Source organism: Pseudorca crassidens, chromosome 16 (assembly GCF_039906515.1).
Source record: "Pseudorca crassidens isolate mPseCra1 chromosome 16, mPseCra1.hap1, whole genome shotgun sequence".
Lineage (NCBI taxonomy): Eukaryota > Metazoa > Chordata > Mammalia > Artiodactyla > Delphinidae > Pseudorca > Pseudorca crassidens.
This window is the reverse complement of record NC_090311.1, coordinates 38,491,546-38,510,014: the sequence shown is the minus strand read 5'-3', so window position 1 is coordinate 38,510,014 and position 18,469 is coordinate 38,491,546. Positions and strand designations below refer to the sequence as shown.

At 42.6% G+C, this 18,469-nt stretch overlaps 1 protein-coding gene across 11 annotated transcripts in view; it reads right to left on the bottom strand.

Moving 5' to 3' along the window:
* SGMS1 (sphingomyelin synthase 1) overlaps positions 1-18,469 on the bottom strand; it is a 290,636-nt gene that overhangs the window by 197,596 nt on the left and 74,571 nt on the right. For 6 of the 11 annotated variants that reach the window (XM_067710125.1, XM_067710131.1, XM_067710122.1 and 3 more), the window contains exons 3-4: positions 8,178-8,308; positions 634-722 (exon numbers count right to left, since the gene is read on the bottom strand). The gene's annotated coding sequence lies outside the window, so the exon portion shown is untranslated. The remainder of the gene's footprint in view (positions 1-633; positions 723-8,177; positions 8,309-18,469) is intronic. The other 5 variants (XM_067710129.1, XM_067710124.1, XM_067710133.1 and 2 more) reach the window with 2 other exon arrangements.

Sequence of the window (18,469 nt, the reverse complement as noted above, 5' to 3'; positions counted from 1 at the left end):
TGTTCCAGAATGGAAATCAACTATCAACACTAAGAACACTGTTTAATTCAGCTGAATTTTACTTTTGGTAGCAAGACTTTCTCAGTGAAAAAGTTTCCAGGTTTATGTTCTATGACAAGCTCTTCATCTCATCTCAGATTGATTCTCTGACAAGCACTGGCCTAGACTCTTCAACTCCAGAGAAGGGGAAGACCTAATAACTGTAATCTTCCCAGATAAGGAGTCTCAATCAAAAGCAATTCCAGAGTAAAGGAAATGACTCCCCCAGGCCTCCCTGGAGCCTTCCTCCCTGGTTTACGTAACTTCAGATCTGGCAGGGCCCTTTTCTGTCATTTCCAGTGACTCAGGCAGACTGTTTCCTGTGCCCTTTGTTTTACGCATTTCTCCCACCCTGGCCTGTGTTGCCTTCCTCTTCCAATGAGGAAGTTGGCCTCTTCAATCCTTTCTCCTTCCTTCCCCAAACCACATTGGCCTTTCCTTGGCTGATTTTGACCTTGGGCAAGCTGAAGACCTCAAAGATCCCTCCATCCTTCAGAGCCTCACACACAATCTCAGAACAAAGCAGGAGAGATCCTGAGGAACTTCAGATCCATAAGATGTTTGAGAATGGATGAAACACTGAGTTTGACTTACGTGTTCTTTTATACACTCTCTGCTATCTCCTACTTCACTGTTCTTGAAATTCAGAAAATCCACAACTCCTTCGGTCACTGCAGCTTTGCCTAGAATAATAAAGGCAGGAAATTAGAAAGGAGGCAACCAGAAGGAACCGAGGGTCCAAGCGGAAAGAAACTCTCTTGTATAATCAATCTTGACATTTAAAAGGAAAAAAAGCCACCTGAATTAAGGAAAGTCTCTACCTTGGTCTAAGCCAATTTTCTTCTTTAACTGAAACTATTAATAGTAATTTAATGTTTGTAGAAGAATTCATCATTATTTACAAAGAGATTTCACATGCATTTTCTCATTTGAGCTGTAAGATATTGAGACTAGGCAAGTATTATCTTAAAATGCAGCAGCCAAATTTCCCAAAGGTTAGGGAACTTTCCAGTGATCATTCAGCCAGCAAGCATCAGAGGAGGAATTCGAACCACTTCTATGACTCCTTATTCCAAACTCTTCCACGGCACCAAATGATATAATGGTTTCAATTTGAAAAGCAGTATTATTATTTCTTCTTCCACTAGATATAGTGTCTTAAGCAACAGATATAGAAACGGCTTTGCCTCCTGAATGACAAAGACACTGCCATAGGATTAAACGTTTATTTACCAGAGACAACACAGAGGGTAGAAAATCCATACCAAGTTAGTTAAGAAACACATGTATCTTTTCCACATACCCTCCTTTTCTCTTTAAGTCATAGTTATAGTTGCTGGGCTTTATTTCTCTCTCTCTCTCTCTTTTTTGGAAACAATTTCAAGTTTAGAGAAAAGTTGTAGAATAATAATAGTACAAAGACTGCCATGTACTCTTTATCCATGTTCACTTGCTAATAACATTTAACGTACATACTTAATCATTCACTCTCTCTCTACACACACACACATTCACTCAACATTTGTTTTATAAGCTTTTTTTTTGGCCGCGCGCCATGCATTATCCTAGGTCCCTGACCAGGGATCGAACCCGTGCCCCCTGCCGTGGAAGGTCGGAGTCTTAACCACTGGACCGCCAGGGAAGTTCCTCACTTAACATTTTTCTGTTTCTGAGCCACGTGGAGATAAGTTTCATACATCATGGCTCTAAAAACTTCAGAATTTATTTCCTAAGAATAGGGATATTCTTACAAAACCATAATGTTGTTATTGATCTTAGTAAATGTAATATCGATACAATACTTTAATTGACCGCCATATTCAATTAACCCAATAATGCGTTTTATAGCATTTCTTTTTCCTCCAATTCAGGATCCAGTCCAGGGTGAGGTATTATATTTAGCTGCCATTAATCTGCGACACACAGCACTTTTTTATCTTTTATGACACTGACACTGACACTTTAGAAGAATATAGTCCTCCCCTTTTTTTATATTAATAAAACATTACCATTTTGACTTGTCTGACATTTCCTCATGATTCAATTCAGCCTGTGCATTATCAGGCAGAAAACTACAGAGTTTTCTTCTCCTGGTGTCATAGCTGAAGGCATGTGAAGTCTATGTGCCCCTCCCTGGCGATATAAATTTTGATCACCCAGCCAAGGTGCTGTCCAATTTCTCCCAAGAAAAATTATTATTTTTTCCCTTACATCTAATAAGTAATCTGTGGGGAGACACTTTAAGACCATCAAAATGTCCCCCATCAAAATGTCCCCCTAGATTTAGCATCCACTGGTGACCCTTGCCTGATCTGAACTTTACTACCATGGCTACAACATGCTCATGGTTCCAACTCCAGCATTCCCTCCACATTACCATCCAGGACTCAGCAGTCTACACTATTTGTTCATCTATTTGTCAATTTATGATCAGTAAGGATATATGAAGTCCTACTTTTTCAACAATTTATAATTTATCACTGTACTTAATAATTTTGGTGCTCAAACTGTCTCAGATTTAGCCAGTGGGCGACCCTTTAAACTGGCTCCTTTACCTTTGTGACATGCCCCCATCATTTTTTTTTATTTTTCTACTTTTATTTCCTTACTTTCTGACATTAAAAAAAAAGTTCTAGGCTCATCTTGTACTTACTCTGTCTCTGCCCTAGATGCAGACATTTCTCTAAACGCCCTGGGTCCTTTCAGTGGAGAATGGTGTTATACAGACCAAGATCTAGGATAACCCTGTTTGAAAGGCATTGTCTAGTTCCACTGATTACTTTTCATTTTGAATGAGTCACATTTTCCTGCTTCTTTGCATGTTTTTCTGTTATAAGGTTGACAACTGGGAGGTGTTCAGTTTGGTTCTGATGGCAACTAAATTACTGGCAGATCCTCTCAATTCCGTCAGGCTTGGTTTTATAATTGGTTAAGATAGGTCTATTTGAGATACGTCCTTGGTCCTAATGCATGACCCTTAATCATAAGGCATGGTCTTTCCGGTGTCTCGGAATGGTGAAGGTGCTCAGCAAGGTCTCTCCACCCTGGCTAGCCCAGAACTCTCCATTTCCCTCCATACTGCATGAACCTTGCTATGGCCATTCTCTTCCCTGCCTGGGAACAGCTGCTCTCTGCTAGGTCTCACCCTGTATGGCTACACATCTCAGCTTCTGGGTTCCCCTCTCATAGTTCCCTCCTCCCCAGTAGCCTGCCATACATATTCCAGCCTCTTCAGCAGCCCTGAACTCTGGAGACCCACCGTGCTGTAACAGGCTCCCCCTCCTTGGTACCCCAGGAAGGGAATGCAGGGAACAGGGAATACGCTCCAGCAGAAAACTAGGGCAAATGTGGGTCTCACCTCATGTGACTCTCTTCTCTCAAGGATCAACGTCCTGGCTGCCTGTTTTCCCGTGACTGACAGTAACTGGCTCGTGTACTGTCCAGTTTTCTAGTTTACTGAAGGAGGGCCAAGTCCAGTACCAGTTACCTCTCTATTTCTCTTGGTGCCTTCAACACTAAGTGATGCTTGTGGGACACAGAGCTGCTCTATTGGGAAGAGTTAAGAATCAAATACTTGGAGCATGTAACAAATGCTCTTTATTTAAACATTTCAAAGAAACTAACAATCTGTTTCTTAGAAACGTTATGTGTTTACTTTTATTGCAGCACTGTGGCAAGAAAAACGCTCTCTAGCAGTCAGGCAATTCTAAATAAAATGACAAGAAAGTGTCTCTGTTCCTTCCGGAAAGCTGATACTCACTTCAGATAGCCAGCTGGCTATCACTCTGACATATATTTCCCTTTATTTCCATAACTCTTCCTCCAAATGGCAAAATAAAACACTATAGTCTAGCCAAAGAATCCAAAGTTAGTTGCTATTCTTTATTTTTCTTGTTTATGTGCATGTACTTAGGGGTGAGGAGAAGACTCCTTTTCATATAAATCATTTTCTGGCATATTTCCATTTCCACTTCTAACCACTGGTGAGAAAATAATCAGAGAAAAAGTAGTCCAAAAGAAAACCTGCAACCCCAGATACAAAGTTAATCAAAAGGAAACTGGCAAACAAGAACAGTATTTTCTTCTCACATGCTGTGAGAAAAGAGGAGTTTGCCATCACAGGAAAATGGAGATTAGGCCTTTCCCAGCACAAGCCAGTGGATCTGAGCCACGGGCGCGTGCACACATGCAGCTTTCCACACGGCGCACCAGGCAGAATGGGGGACGACCCCTTTCTACTTCTTGAGCAGACTTTCTCCATATTGGACATGCACACTGCAGCCCATCTAATTCATTTTCTCTAAAGGAATCGGTGCATGGAAGTTACATCTCTCTTCGGTTTTACTCCAGGCCCCCTAGAACTTAAAGGCGAGCGTCTGATGTAAACGCAGTGTTTATCTGTCCATTTGCCTGCCTCACCGTGCAGGCACTCCCCATCCTCGGGGGACTCTTACATCAGTCTTCTCAGGTCTCAGCTTCTCCGTGTGGACCCCGCTGAGCTCTGTTTCCTCAAGTCAGCATGTGTCCAGCACTCTCATCAAGTGGTTCCCCTTTCTCAGGAATAGAGTCAGAGCCCCTGGGCTTCCCAAAGAAAGACCTCTGTGATCTGCTCCCTGCTCAGCTTTCCCCGTCACCCCCCACAACATGCTATGTCCTGTGAATGAAAACCCAAGAGCCGTTTCCCCTTCATGAAAGACCCCTTCCTCCCTTTCTCCTCTTGACTAAATCACTGAGGCTTGATAACCTCTGGGAAATATGTCACGATCACCATTCAAAGCTGGGTTAGTGCCTCGACCTTAGTATCCTCACTGCACCTGTGCTAACCTTTACAATGATAACAATGTTTACTGAGCGCTTACATGTGCTAAGCACTAGGGGCACTTAGCACGCACTATCTCATTGAGTGCTCACACCACCTCTGTAGGTAGGAGCTGTTAACAGTCTACCCTGCAGATGAGCAAGGGGACAGAGAGGGTCAACAGCCTCCCGCATGCCACACAGCCAGTGAGGGGTGGGGCCAAAGAGCTTAAAGGCTTTCTATAAACAGTACTTAACATATTTAACTGAAAAACTGACAGTATAACTGGTGTTTCCAGGGAAAGGCCCAGAATGGCAACAGATGATGACCCTGTGACAGCATTAAAAGGGTAAGAGTAAGATGTGAGAAACTCATCAGAATTCTTTAGAAGAGGATGCCGTAAAGTCACTCATAAACTAACATCAACTGTGACGCTCATAAAAGAACAAAATATTTCATCAAGACAGGGGACCAGCAATTTCAAGAATCCAGGAATATATACATGGCTCAAGCAAAAAGTATTTAAAAGTAGTGGGGGAAATGGAAAAGGATGTTCTTACTAGAAACAAACAAAAATTGGAATTCCCTGGCGGTCCAGCGGTTAAGACCCTGCGCTTCCACTGCAGGAGCAAGGATTTGATCCCTGGTCAGGCAACTAAGATCCTGCATGCTCTGGGGTGCAGCCAAAAAAAAAAAAAAGAAAAGAAACAAACAAAAAAATGTATTAGGTCAAAGATTAAAAGGACTTCTCACAGGGAAGAATCTGGAATATTTGTATAATTAAATCAATTCTATTCTCAAGAAGCTCGTATACTGCACAACCAGTAGGATCGATGCTCCATGTTAGCTAGCACACGAGTAAGTGAGGACTGGGGAACGGGCAAAATCCTGTTGTAGACCATCTGGGCCCTGCATGTCACTGGTCCAGTATGTTCATTCCTGGCCCCAGGTTGTGGAGTTGGGGACCTAACGAAGGAGGCATGAACAGGACTCCCATGACCAGCTGCCCCCCAAATGGCACAGTGTAAAGCAGACAGTATGAGTGTTTCAGTACCATGCATCGCCTCACACAGGGGAGGCGTCTTCACATGCAGACCCTGACTGTGAAGGAGGATGTACAACTTCAGGTCATAATTAATATCAGCCAGAGTCAGAGTGACCAATGCTGGGCTCCACACTTCTAGAGAAAACTGAGAACAAAACAAAACAGAAAAGGACCAAAAGTAGATGAAACCCACAGGGATGAAAAGTATGAAGCCCACAGGGCAAGTCTAACCTAGGAAAGAGAAAACAAGGAAGACTCCACCATTTAACATCATTTTAAGCACTACCCTGCTGAGAGCCATGGACAGCATTTTTCCATTCCCACTAAAGACAGCATAGAGAAAATAGTTTTAACCTGAAGTATGAAAAGTTTAGCTTCAATGTGAAGACGTTCCTAAAGGCAGAATTTTTAACAAAGGAATATGTAGTTTGTATACCCATGACATGCTTGCTATGATAATTACCAGTGTTTGGGGCTCTCATATTTGTATTCAAGTAGTATTGGCGTTATGATTCTGCCTCAGAGAAGTTGCAATAATAACAGGTAACACAACTGTTTACTGGGTGCTTTGCTATAGGCTAAAGGTCGCTCAGGGAGACCTGAGACAGAAGCTCAGCTCTGCTTGTGCTGTGGGCTTCACACAGTCTTGCCTGGTTCAAAATCCAATCTCTTAACTACAGGGACAAGGCTTACTATTTGTAAAGTGGGATAATACCTGCTTCATGAGGCTCTTGGAAAGACTCAGTAAGTTAATCATAAAATATTTAGCCTGTGCCTACCCCACAGTAAGCACTTAACAAATGTTAGCTATTATGATTGACAAATAATTTTAACCTTGCCTGGGTCAACCTCTTCTAGTTATTCAGTCTCTGATCCTATTAAAGTCAAGATAGTTTATGTCAATGAGGCAAATACAACTTCAAGATGAAAAAGAACTGGTCATGCCTTCAACCATTTCACCTGTCCATATCCATCCGCTCCTTCAACAGAGTTTCACAGTGAGCCCACCATGTGTAGAGCACTGGGGCAGGGCCTGTGCAGAATACGAAGACAAAAATGACATGGCCCATAGCTATGCTCAAAGAACACGGTCATCTTATTATTAACCACAAACACTGCAGAATACTCACTACGTGCCAGGAACTGTTCTAAGCACCCTAAGTGCCGTGTGTGTGTGTGTGTGTGTGTGTGTGTGTGTGTGTGTGTGTGTGTACTCTTTTAATCCTCACAACAACCCTTTAAAGTAAATACTATTTATTATTCCCAATTTATGCATGAGAAACTAAGGCACAGAGATAAGTAACTTGCTCCATCTTTCACAGCTTGTAATTGACAGAGCTGGGATTCAATTCCAGGCTGTCCAATTTCAGAGTCTTGGGCTCTTAACCACTCGATATATTGCCTCCTCCGAGACTTGACCACTAAGAACTAGAGCAAGGACAGACTATGATAAGGGCCCAGCAGGAACATAAATAAAGTGCAGTGCTCATGAGTGAGCTGTGCTATCTTAACACCTAACACAGAGTACGAGTCCTTTAACTACAGAATGATGTGTTCAGGCACGTGATACCAACCAGACCGAAAGCCATCCATAAAGCACTGGTGTCTGCCACTCTGAAGGGTCCTCTTCTCAGCGATTTAACACGTGCTAAAGGGAAAGAGGAGCGCTCGGAATCTGGGCTTAGAAGTCAGACATGCCTGGGTTTCAATCCCAAGTCCTCCAATACAGCCTTGAACAAATTTCTTGATCTTTCTCTGTGCTTCAGTGTCTTCACTAAGGAGTAAATGAGATAATTTATACAAAGAACTTCATTCTAGTACTTGGCACTAAGGACTATGTATGTAAAATAATATTAATTAATCAATTAACTAATTAAGTACTGGTTTGCTTCAAGACTCAGTCCTAAGCCATATGGAAAAACCCCCAAGTAGACAATACCAAGTTAATAGACCAAGAAGAATGCAATCTGTAGTATCTGAAATATACTGTGGATTCATCATGAATAAATATGAACTACTGTAATTTAAAAATATTATAAGCCTGTGTTTCTAAATGCTAGGGAATAAAAAAACCTTCCATTTTAAGAGATAAGAGGGGCTGCTGTATACTAAGGGCCGACTCTGTTCTTGGTCGCACAACAGTCACTTCACAGATGTCACTGAGTCTTCAGAGCCACTCAGAGGCTCGTCAAATGATCCAGATTTTACAGGTGAGGATTCTGAGCATCCCAGAGACTAAGCGATTGGGCTCCACAATAGACAGCGGAGACTGTTGCTAAAAATTAGAAGACTCACCCGTGAGGCAAGCAGGAACGTAATCTTGGGATCAGGCAGTCACTCCACAGAGCATTTCTTTGGCACTCGCCGGACTTTCACTGGGCAACATTCCATGTAATCCAACTCTCATCCCCAAGGTGTGTTCTGTGCTTTAAAGAAGCCCAAATCACTGAAAGGTTAGGATATGTCACCCATCAAAGTGACATACTACTACAGATCTCATTCTATCACCCAATTTAGTCATAATGGCCTTGGGAACATTATCAGAGAGGCGTGATTTACAAACTGCTATGGCTCTCCAAAAGTGACTAAATTTCCACAAGAACAAATTGGGTTCTAGAGCTGGGACACTGTGAAAATGAACATCCACAGCACAGCACAAAGTATGTGTCTGGGTGAGACTAAAGAAGGAAGAAGTATATTGCAATATCCTTTTCTCGTTTTGTTTATAGCAGAGGATCCTTATCACACATAGTGAAATCAGTGACTCCCGAACTTTCTTATTTGTGGTTTTCTCTGTGTCAACTCGCCCACAAGAAAAAGAGGAAAGCAACAAGAAAGTTCCCTGTATAAATTCTAAGACTTGAGTCTGCTTCTAATACTTCCAGAATCTGAACTCCATCCTTGACAGCAGAGTCCACATTTTGATCGCCACTGTATCCTCAGCACAACACACGGATGGGTATACCATAGGCCTTCAATAAATATGGGTGATGTTCACGCCCAGAACAATACAAAAATGTAGGGGAAGGAATTCCCTGGCAGTCCAGGGGTTAGGACTCCACACTTTCACTGCCGAGGGCCCAGGTTCAATCTCTGGTCGGGGAACATAGATCTCCCAAACCAAGCCGCAGCCAAAAAAAAAAAAAAAAATTGTAGGGGAGAAAAGGTGAGAAGGGCTGCCCCAGGAAGGATCACTTAGCCCATTCAAGCAGGACTCAGCACCAAAATGCTGCTTGCAACTGAATAATTTTAAGAAATGTAGGATTTTAGGAGTTCAGATTTTCTGATTTTTTTTTTTTGGAAGGAACACATATTAAACTTTGGGGGCAAAAAAATGCCTCCCAGCCCCTCTTAACTATTCAGAATACTTGCCGATATTTTGAAATACTTACTGGCCTAAAATATGCCTTCTAATCTGCTATTTCAGAAATATGAATCATATATGTGAAAAATTTACTGCTAGCACTGTGCTAGATATAGCCGACACAAAGAAGACCAAGACTGGGCCAACTAGAGTTTAATAGAGACACAGACTGTAAACAAATAATTACAATACCATACAATTAGAGCTTCTGGCAAAGCGAGTTGAGTGTGGAAGGGTGCAGAGGAGGGCAAGACTAAGCCTGCTGTGCATTTCAATCCCACATGTGAGGAAGGATCTTTCTTTTCCCAAAGTCCTTTGCAATTTCCTTGTCCAATCCTCATTATTTTCTTTAAAGCAATAAAGCAGCACAACCCATCTACGTACTAAGTACTTTAAATAGTCATCATGCTCCTCAAACATCATCACACCCCCATGAAAAACTGCACATTACTTTAATGCACGCTAGTTAAATAAGAAGTTTCTCAATTAATGACCAGCCACACCATAATACTGGTTGCTAAATACATACACAGCTTCAGAGTTTAAATAAGCTGTACCAGGATTTTCTGGCCCTAATGTTTCCTCCAAAGTCCCTGGCCTTCTTATAGCCAATTAAAACTGTATGTAATTTTCTGTCCAAAAACCTTAAAGATATAAGCCAAATGAATTGTTTATCTAAAATCATCACACCATCATTAGCAGTTCATTTCATTAAATGATTTACATGCTACCCATCTGCAGGAAAGATTCGAGGCAACGTTCGATAGAAGATACATAGGCACTTAGAAGTCACAAATGTGAAGTCATGAAATGAAAGAAGTTGATTTTCCAACCACAAGATAATGCTGTTGGTGTACTTGAACAGTAAAATTTCTACATTTCTAATAGGCAGAGCAAAAAGGGAAATGAGGCAGGCCACATAATTCTGATTAAAGGAAGAACAGAAAAAGGTCTTTCCCCCTAGGTACTGAGAAAGAGAATCATCTTTTTTTTTCCTTTTCCATTATGATTTATTATAGGAGATTGAATATAGTCCCCTGTGCTATAGAATAGGACCTTGTTGTTTATCCATTCTATATATAATAGTTTACATCTGCTAACCCCAAACTTCCAATCCATCCCTCCCCTAACCCCCACCCCCCCAGGATCATCTTTTTTTAACAACGGCTTATATAATACATGCAGCAGCATTGTCATGTGGTTTCTTATATTTTTACTATGAGTATAATATTAACGTGTACCTCAGAGAAGGTACTCAGGGAGGCAATGACAATATAGAAATAAACACCCTTTCCTTCTATCAAGTTTAAAAGTCCTAAATAAGATGACTGAAAACACATCGGGCAGGAAGGTGTCACAGAGAAGTTGGTCCCCAAAACAAGATCTTCCAGGAAAAACCAATCCAAAATTTTTTCTAATACATCAGCACTAAATAAAAAGACCAAAAAAACCCTACGCTAATGAGGAAATGAGGATAAAGTGAAATGACTACTTTGCCCCATACAAGAAAGCATTTGGCATCATGTATCAAGACCCTTAAAAGTGTTCATACCCTTTGACCCAGTTCCAGTTTGAACCTATCTTAAGGAAATAATTAGAAATGAGGGTAAAATTTTATACATCAATGTTTATCATGTTTTTACTACTAAAATTCAAAATTACCTAATTGATCAACAACAGGGAAATGGTTTAAGAAATTGTGAAATATCCACAAAACAGAACAGTATGCAGCCATTAAAAATTATATGCATGCAGAAATGCTTAAGATATAATATTAAATGAGGAAAACAGGATACAAAAATATCCTTCTAAGTATAATATAATATAAAAATATGTATATACAGGAAAGGAATAGGTTAAATATACCAAGTAAGTTGACTGCATAATGTTTTCATGCCTCTCTTATTTACCTTTATAACCACAGCAACTAGAACAGTTTCCAGGTCATGGGAGGCATGCAGACATTGCTGAATGAATCGTTTTCACCATTAAAAACAACAAATATCATTTTTTAAAATGTCCAGTCTTTTTTATTTGTGCCCTGGCTATTCACAAGAAACAGGTCAAACATTTGTTAAGAAGAGGTGCCTGTTTGGAGCACCACAGTGAAAATATCACTCATGGGGAGGGAGAGGTTTTGTCCCATCTGTCGGTAAAAAGACCACTTGGCAGGAATGATATTCATGCTCCTTTCCATCCCTTTACCAGTGTTGGGTGTGACTGAAGAGTTAGGTTCTTGGGAATTTCTATGAGTGTCCTTGTTATCTTTAATCTACACTCTGATGTTCAGCAAACACTGACTTTCTAAGGTTCATTCCATCTACAAAATTAGAGTCTATGCTTTAAGTATTCTCAGCAGACAGAAAATATAAAGGTTGCTGATCATGCCAGGATCATTTATCTTATTCACCCACATTTGTGACAGGAACCAAATCAGTGTAGAATTATTAAAGAAAGGAAGAGGCATCTAAATTTTAGTTTCTTATCTAAAATTGCCTTGTGGGTAATGTGTTCCACTTTGTTTTACTGGCACCTTGGAAGGGAAAAAAAAAGTTTTAATCAAAAGTTTATTTTTCAAGAATATTTTTCTCCTAATTCATTTTCCAGATGGATCTCATTTGACAAAAACAGGACAAATTCTTTGCTCCTCCGCTAAACTCAGAAAAGTTTAACTTTTTAATCCCCTGGGTCAAAACCCATGGTTGGCCCACTTCCTTTTACAGGAGCCACAGGAGGATGTGATTGAGCTTTGAGCCGTGAAGGTGAGGGCTGCAGGGCTGGAGGAAGGGAGCCTGGTTCCATGATGTGCCTCAGAGGGGGGCTGGACCCCAGTCAACCGCCCAGAGGTCTGGTTTTGTTTGAGGTGCATCACCAACGCTCTCACGTCAAAAAAATAGACACACTGTCCAGAGTTATCATTACTCGCACTTCTGTGGCTTCTCCACGTGTATCACTGGCCACATCTTCACAAGATGAGCGTTCTCCTACTAAAGGGTCTATAGCGCATCTTTTTTAACAGAAGCCTAAACAATTTTTACTGAAAATATCTCTTTTCTATACTCTCTCTCTATGTTGCTGGTCTCCCAAGTTTGGGGCCCTACAATGGAGTTTAAGAAATCAAAATCTTGGGCTTCCCTGGTGGCGTAGTGGTTGAGAGTCCGCCTGCCGATGCAGGGGACACAGGTTTGTGCCCCGGTCCGGGAAGATCCCACATGCCGCAGAGCGGCTGGGCCCGTGAGCCATGGCCGCTGAGCCTGCGCGTCCGGCGCCTGTGCTCCGCAACGGGAGAGGCCACAGCAGTGAGAGGCCGGCGTACCGCAAAAAAACAGAAAAAAAGAAAAAAAAAAGAAATCAAAATCTTAACTCAGAGTTACCTCCCCAGACTTAAACAGTTGCTTATGTAAAAAAAAAAAAAAAAAATTGCTCATGTGTCCCCACCGCAACAGAGTGCCAGCAGCCCGAGGAAGTGGCAGTGCCCCTGCAAGCATCAGCTCCCAGCCTCACCGCCCCTCTGGCTTTCCTGATACCTCAGGATCCCCAGGTCCTGAGGGGCATCAGCAGGAGTCATCCCTGGCTCACAAGGCCCTCTGCTCTCCAGACCTCCTCCCACCAGCATGGGAGAGCAGAGAGCGGCCAGACGTGGCAGCCAGGGACCCTTCCTCTGCAGAGTGGACTACCAGCCTGTCTCCCCTGTTCCTTCCAAGAGGAACTGGGTTGGAAATACTGTATGCCCATTGTTTTATTAATAAAACTTTGGGAGGAGGAGTAATATATACTCACCAAAGGGAAATTAGAAGAGAGGGGACAAGGCACTAACATTATTATGTATTTCTTGCCAACCTGTGTCATTTGAGATTTCAACGAAAGCAGAATCCTAGACTATGCAGATCGCCAACCTAGACAGACACTGCTCAGTATTATGTGAACTTAGGCCTCACTTTACAGTGTTCCCAGAAGAGTGAGCAGACCCCACATGGGTGGAGAAGATTCTGTATTTCTCTAAATGCCTCGCCCACAGTGTATACTCAAAGCTCTCAGCTCTAAACTCTAGCTAGAATGAAGGTCCTCTGAACAAAAGAGGATATAAGAATATCCATCTTCGCCTAAATAGTTTTTTAAAATCCTCATGCGAAAAAAAAAAAAAATCTATAGCTAACTAAATTTAGTAAACTCAGGGTTAACCCAAAGCCAAAAGATGTCTTTAAGGCCAGACACCTGGAGCCTCAGTATACTAACTGCGAGATACAAGTGGGGAACGTAGGGGCTGCGGGACACGCTGACCTGTCTCCTTTCACAAGCCTATTTGTCCCGCCTCCTTTTATGATTTCCGCCATGGAGCCTTCTCCTAAGAATAGTGTCCCACAGAGTATATTCTAAGAAATGCTGCTGCAAAGTATTTCCTTTAAATAAGACCTAAATTCTTAATGGGCTGACTCACTCATGGAGCTCTGTGGCCTCACCTCTGAGAACTGGAGGCCTACCATGGACTAGGCCTTTAGCTGGAAACCTTATAGCACCTGAGGCTCTCACATCTCTGATTCAGCCACTCCTGGAGCAAGGGAGCCAAGCCTAGGCTTAGTGGGTGTTCCCCAGTCACCCTAAGAGTGTATGATGTATGATGTGTATGATGATGTTTAGCAGGGAATTTCCCAGGCAGAGTTTCAAACCAGGCAAATGTAGTCATTATTAAAGTATTAGACTCAGTTTATCTATGTTCCTCTTAACTATACTGATATATCCCTTCTTTCTTCCCACTCTTTAATTCACCCCCAATCACATTTATTCCTCATAATCAGAACCCTCATTTCCTCTGTGCTAATGATCAACTAAATCCAGAATAAAATGTGAGGGACTAACAGCTTCTTAGAACTACCAGTAATGTTTGGATTTAAAAATAATTATATATTGAAATACTTGGATAACAGGTTGACAAAGCACGCTTTAATAATCTGATCATGTTTTTATTTACTGTATTAAACTTTTTAATTACAAAAATAATTACACATGTTCAAATTAAACATTTTAAGCACTTAAGCCCGAAGAAAGAATTCCAGGTACTTGGAATTCAACCACTTAAAGATACTCCAAGTGAACATTTTGATTAATGCCTTTTTCCCTCTATGTTTTTTCCCTCTATGTTTACATATTTCTTTATTGAAACATTAACCTTATATATTCTATTACAGCCTATTTTTCATACATTTTGTTCCATGTCAATATTTCTCCTCAAATCACTGTCATGGTTATAGAATATTCCATTGTATAGATGAATTATAACGTGTTCATCCAAGGCTCTTTGGGGGGCCATCTGGGTTGCTTCCAATGTTCAGTTTCAAACAGTGCCCACTAATACTCAGAGCTGAATCTCGGAACAAAGCTCTACTCATTTGCTTAGAAATTACTCTTAGAAGTAGGCTCACTGAGTCAAAGGAAGAACACACTGTTTCTCAACTGGTCACAGGAGACTGTGAAGGGAAAAACCAGCCCTCTGACTCATTTTAGTTTGCCATTTCTCTCAACTTCCTGTAGCTGCATTTCCCCAGTCTGTTCCTATTGTCTTTACTGTTAGTCTAATTATTATCCGGTTTTAAGATATTCAAATCCCATAGTCTATTGGACATCCTTAGGTCAACAAGCTTTCTGGCTTAACTCTTAGTCCTTTAAAATAAGATCTGATGTCACCCTCTCTTTTGTGTTCCTAAATTTGTATTCATCTGTCACTTCTCTGATATCTCTAACTGAATGACTGATATGAAGCAGCAACTTTTCCAGGACCCTTGTCTGATCCTTAGTTCAAAACTTTTTTCCTCCCCACAGTAGCTTTCTGATCCACAGGCAAAATAACTCCAGAAGGTTTGGGAGCTCAGAACACGTCCCTCCAAATCTCGAACCCTCCTACTGCTAAGAGCACTTGCCTGGGATGGTGTCTGTGATAAAAAAATATTGGATTCCCTGTCCCCACCCCCCTCATGATGTAACAATTTACTTAGCATCTCCTGTTTATTTTTTTTAATTAATTAATTTATTTATTTATCCTTGGCTGTGTTGGGTCTTCATTTCTGTGCAAGGGCTTTCTCTAGTTGCGGCGAGCGGGGGCCACTCTTCATCGCGGTGCGCGGGCCTCTCACTATCGCGGCCTCTCTTGTTGCGGAGCACAGGCTCCAGACGCGCAGGCTCAGTAGTTGTGGCTCACGGGCCTAGTTGCTCCGCGGCATGTGGGATCCTCCCAGACCAGGGCACGAACCCGTGTCCCCTGCATTGGCAGGCGGATTCTCGACCACTGCGCCACCAGGGAAGCCCTCTCCTGTTTATTTTTAGGAGACCAAGGTGCCAGCGGGACAACGGACGGCAGTATCTTGTTCCATCAGAGTGTTTCCTGAGTGGAACAGTAGCAGCAGTTCAGGATTACTGTCTGGGTCGTAACTCTTGTCCACAGTGTACCACTGGGAAGGGCGAAGCTGCAAAGCAGGATCCAAGAGGAGTGATGGCTCCACTGTCAGAGCACAACTGCCAGCCAGGAAGATGGCTGCAACCATTTGTTTATTTTCCCAGTAAGTAACTTAGCTCGTACTGCATCTATTAAGCCGTGCAGATTCATCAGATGATAAATGCTGGGTCTGTTCTCAAGGAAGCACTGAACAAGATGCAGGCAAACCCAAAGAGCTCCAGTGTTTCTCGTGGCGGTGCATCAGCATTCTCGACAGGACAATCCTTCACTGTGTGCGACTGTCCCAAGGACCAAGGGGCGTTTAGCATCCACACCCTCGGGATGTTCAACCTTAATAATATAGACACCCCTCATCATTGTGACAACCACGAATGTCCTTACAGGTTTCTAAATGCCAGGGCCGGGAGGGCGGGGCGGTGGGGAGGACACCATCACCCCCTGAGAATCTGTTTCTTTTTGGTGGGACAGAATGAAGACTTACGAAATGGCAGAAAACAGTTATTAATCTGGATACGGAATTGTGCAAGCTCTAAGTACCATAAAGGGTCGAAGGAGATCAAGGAAGGCTAAAGGTGCAGAGCAAGAACTGGATAGGAACTGGAGATAGGAACTGGAGAGAGACAGCTATAACCTCTCCCATGGGTCCAGTCCAGGGTTAAAGTTTGTTGTGAAATGCTCTCTCACCAGCACACTGGACTGCCCCTCCTTTAAGCTGATCACACGATCTACTGCAAGTAAAGCACATCCTACACACTCAGCAATGCCAACTTTAAAATGCTGTTATTGTTTCTGCCTTCCGATTAGGGGCAAGTTTTCTCCTTGCATCCTGGGCAGTCAGGGAGGGCAGAAAATAAGGGAGTCTTGTTGAAGGTAAAGGCCACTGCCAGCCTAACCCTGCTGGGCCGCTCCAGAGAACTAGACCAGAAGCACTGCCCCTTCACCGCAGGACTGGCCCTCACTAGGCACCAAGGGGACCAGAGCCTTGCCTGGCTCCTTTCTGCCCATGTCAGCTGTGATCAAAGGACCATTGTGCCCAGGGGGCCAGTGTGTTTAAGCCTCTGGGAACAATGCCCTTGTTGATCTTTGGTGCTCTGGTTGCATAAGGTCATTGACTGGTTTCAACCTCGGCCACCATCAATATCTTCACCTTTTACTGGACAGCACTGGCAGCGGTATATTTTCTGATGTCACTGTTACACTCAGGCAAGACTGAAGAGGTCAGTGAATGAGACATCTTTTATAGATCCTACTCAATATTTACTAATGCCACACTATATACTAGGTATTATATGGCTGTGGTGTTCAAACTTTCAGAGCTTATTTAAAATGCAGATTTCCAGGCCTCAGAAAGTCTGATCCAGTTAAGTTGTGGAGGCAGGAATGTGCCATTTAACCAACCCCGGGTGCTCCTGATACAGGTGACCCATGGGGAAACTTTATGAAACACTGCCACGCAATGACAGTAAACGAAATAAAAAACTAGCATCTTCGTGATTTTTTTTTTACACTCTATCTCCTTGAAATGTATTTTTCACTAGCGAAATAAAAACTTAACAAGAGATAACTTAATTCTGAAAGAAAATTAGAGTCCCTGTTGTAAAGGACTCATATACAGATATGGTAAGCTTGCAATTAAAACTTGTATTTACATGCATTAAAAAATTACATTTTATTCTCCACGTAAGTGCCTGATCACAAGATGAGTATTTGTTATACAAAGCACACTGAATGTAACTATACAACGTTTTATTTGGATAAGCTTTACGAATCTTTCAGTGTTTCTTACTCTATCTTCATGAAAGCATATCTTACATTACCATCTGATTACTTGCATCAGACTGCACGCAAACTAAGGCACAACGAGTTTCCACAAATGTCTAGAGACAAGAACCTACACATCTGGAATGCTATGCCTTTTTCTGCTAGACTGGAAATGGCAGAGGTTTCATGCCACATGCCAATTCAGAGGGACCAGCAGAGCAGAAACAGCTGCCTAGACAGCAGCTAAGAAAGCCAGCCCAGGGGAAGGGAGTCATAACAGAGGAGCAGTGTCGGGCTTCCCTGGTGGCGCAGTGGTTGAGAGTCCGCCTGCCGATGCAGGGGACACGGGTTCGTGCCCCGGTCCGGGAGGATCCCACATGCCGCGGAGCGGCTGGGCCCGTGAGCCATGGCCGCTGAGCCTGCGCGTCCGGAGCCTGTGCTCCGCAACGCGAGAGGCCACAGCAGTGAGAGGCCCGCGTATCGCAAACAAACAAACAAACAAAAAACAGAGGAGCAGTGTCTGCCTCGAGCACAGGTGAGAAAAGGGGTGGCATCTGTGCACACACAGACCAGACATGCCACACCTCAGATTCAGAAGCACTTAACCTGTTTGTAAACACCACTACTTTCCTTCATTCAACAAATACGATTAAGTGCCTACTATATGCCAGACCCTACGCTAGGTACTAGGGATATACCAAGAGTGATAAATTTACCAATGGGATGGACATGATGCAAGAAGACTGTCTCGGGACTTCCCTGGTGGTCCAGTGGCTAAGACTCCGCGCTCCCAATGCAGGGGGCCGGGGTTCGATCCCTGGTCAGGGAACTGGATCCCACATGCCGCAACTAAAGATCTTGGTGCTGCAATGAAGACCCGACGCAGCCAAATAAAGAAATAAATAAAAGAAGACGCTCTCTAACCTAAGGCTTTACCTGACAAAATGGTATTTTAAGGGGAGAACCAAAGAAAAAATAGGAGTCCACAAAATGTTAAGAAGTGGGGAGGAAAGT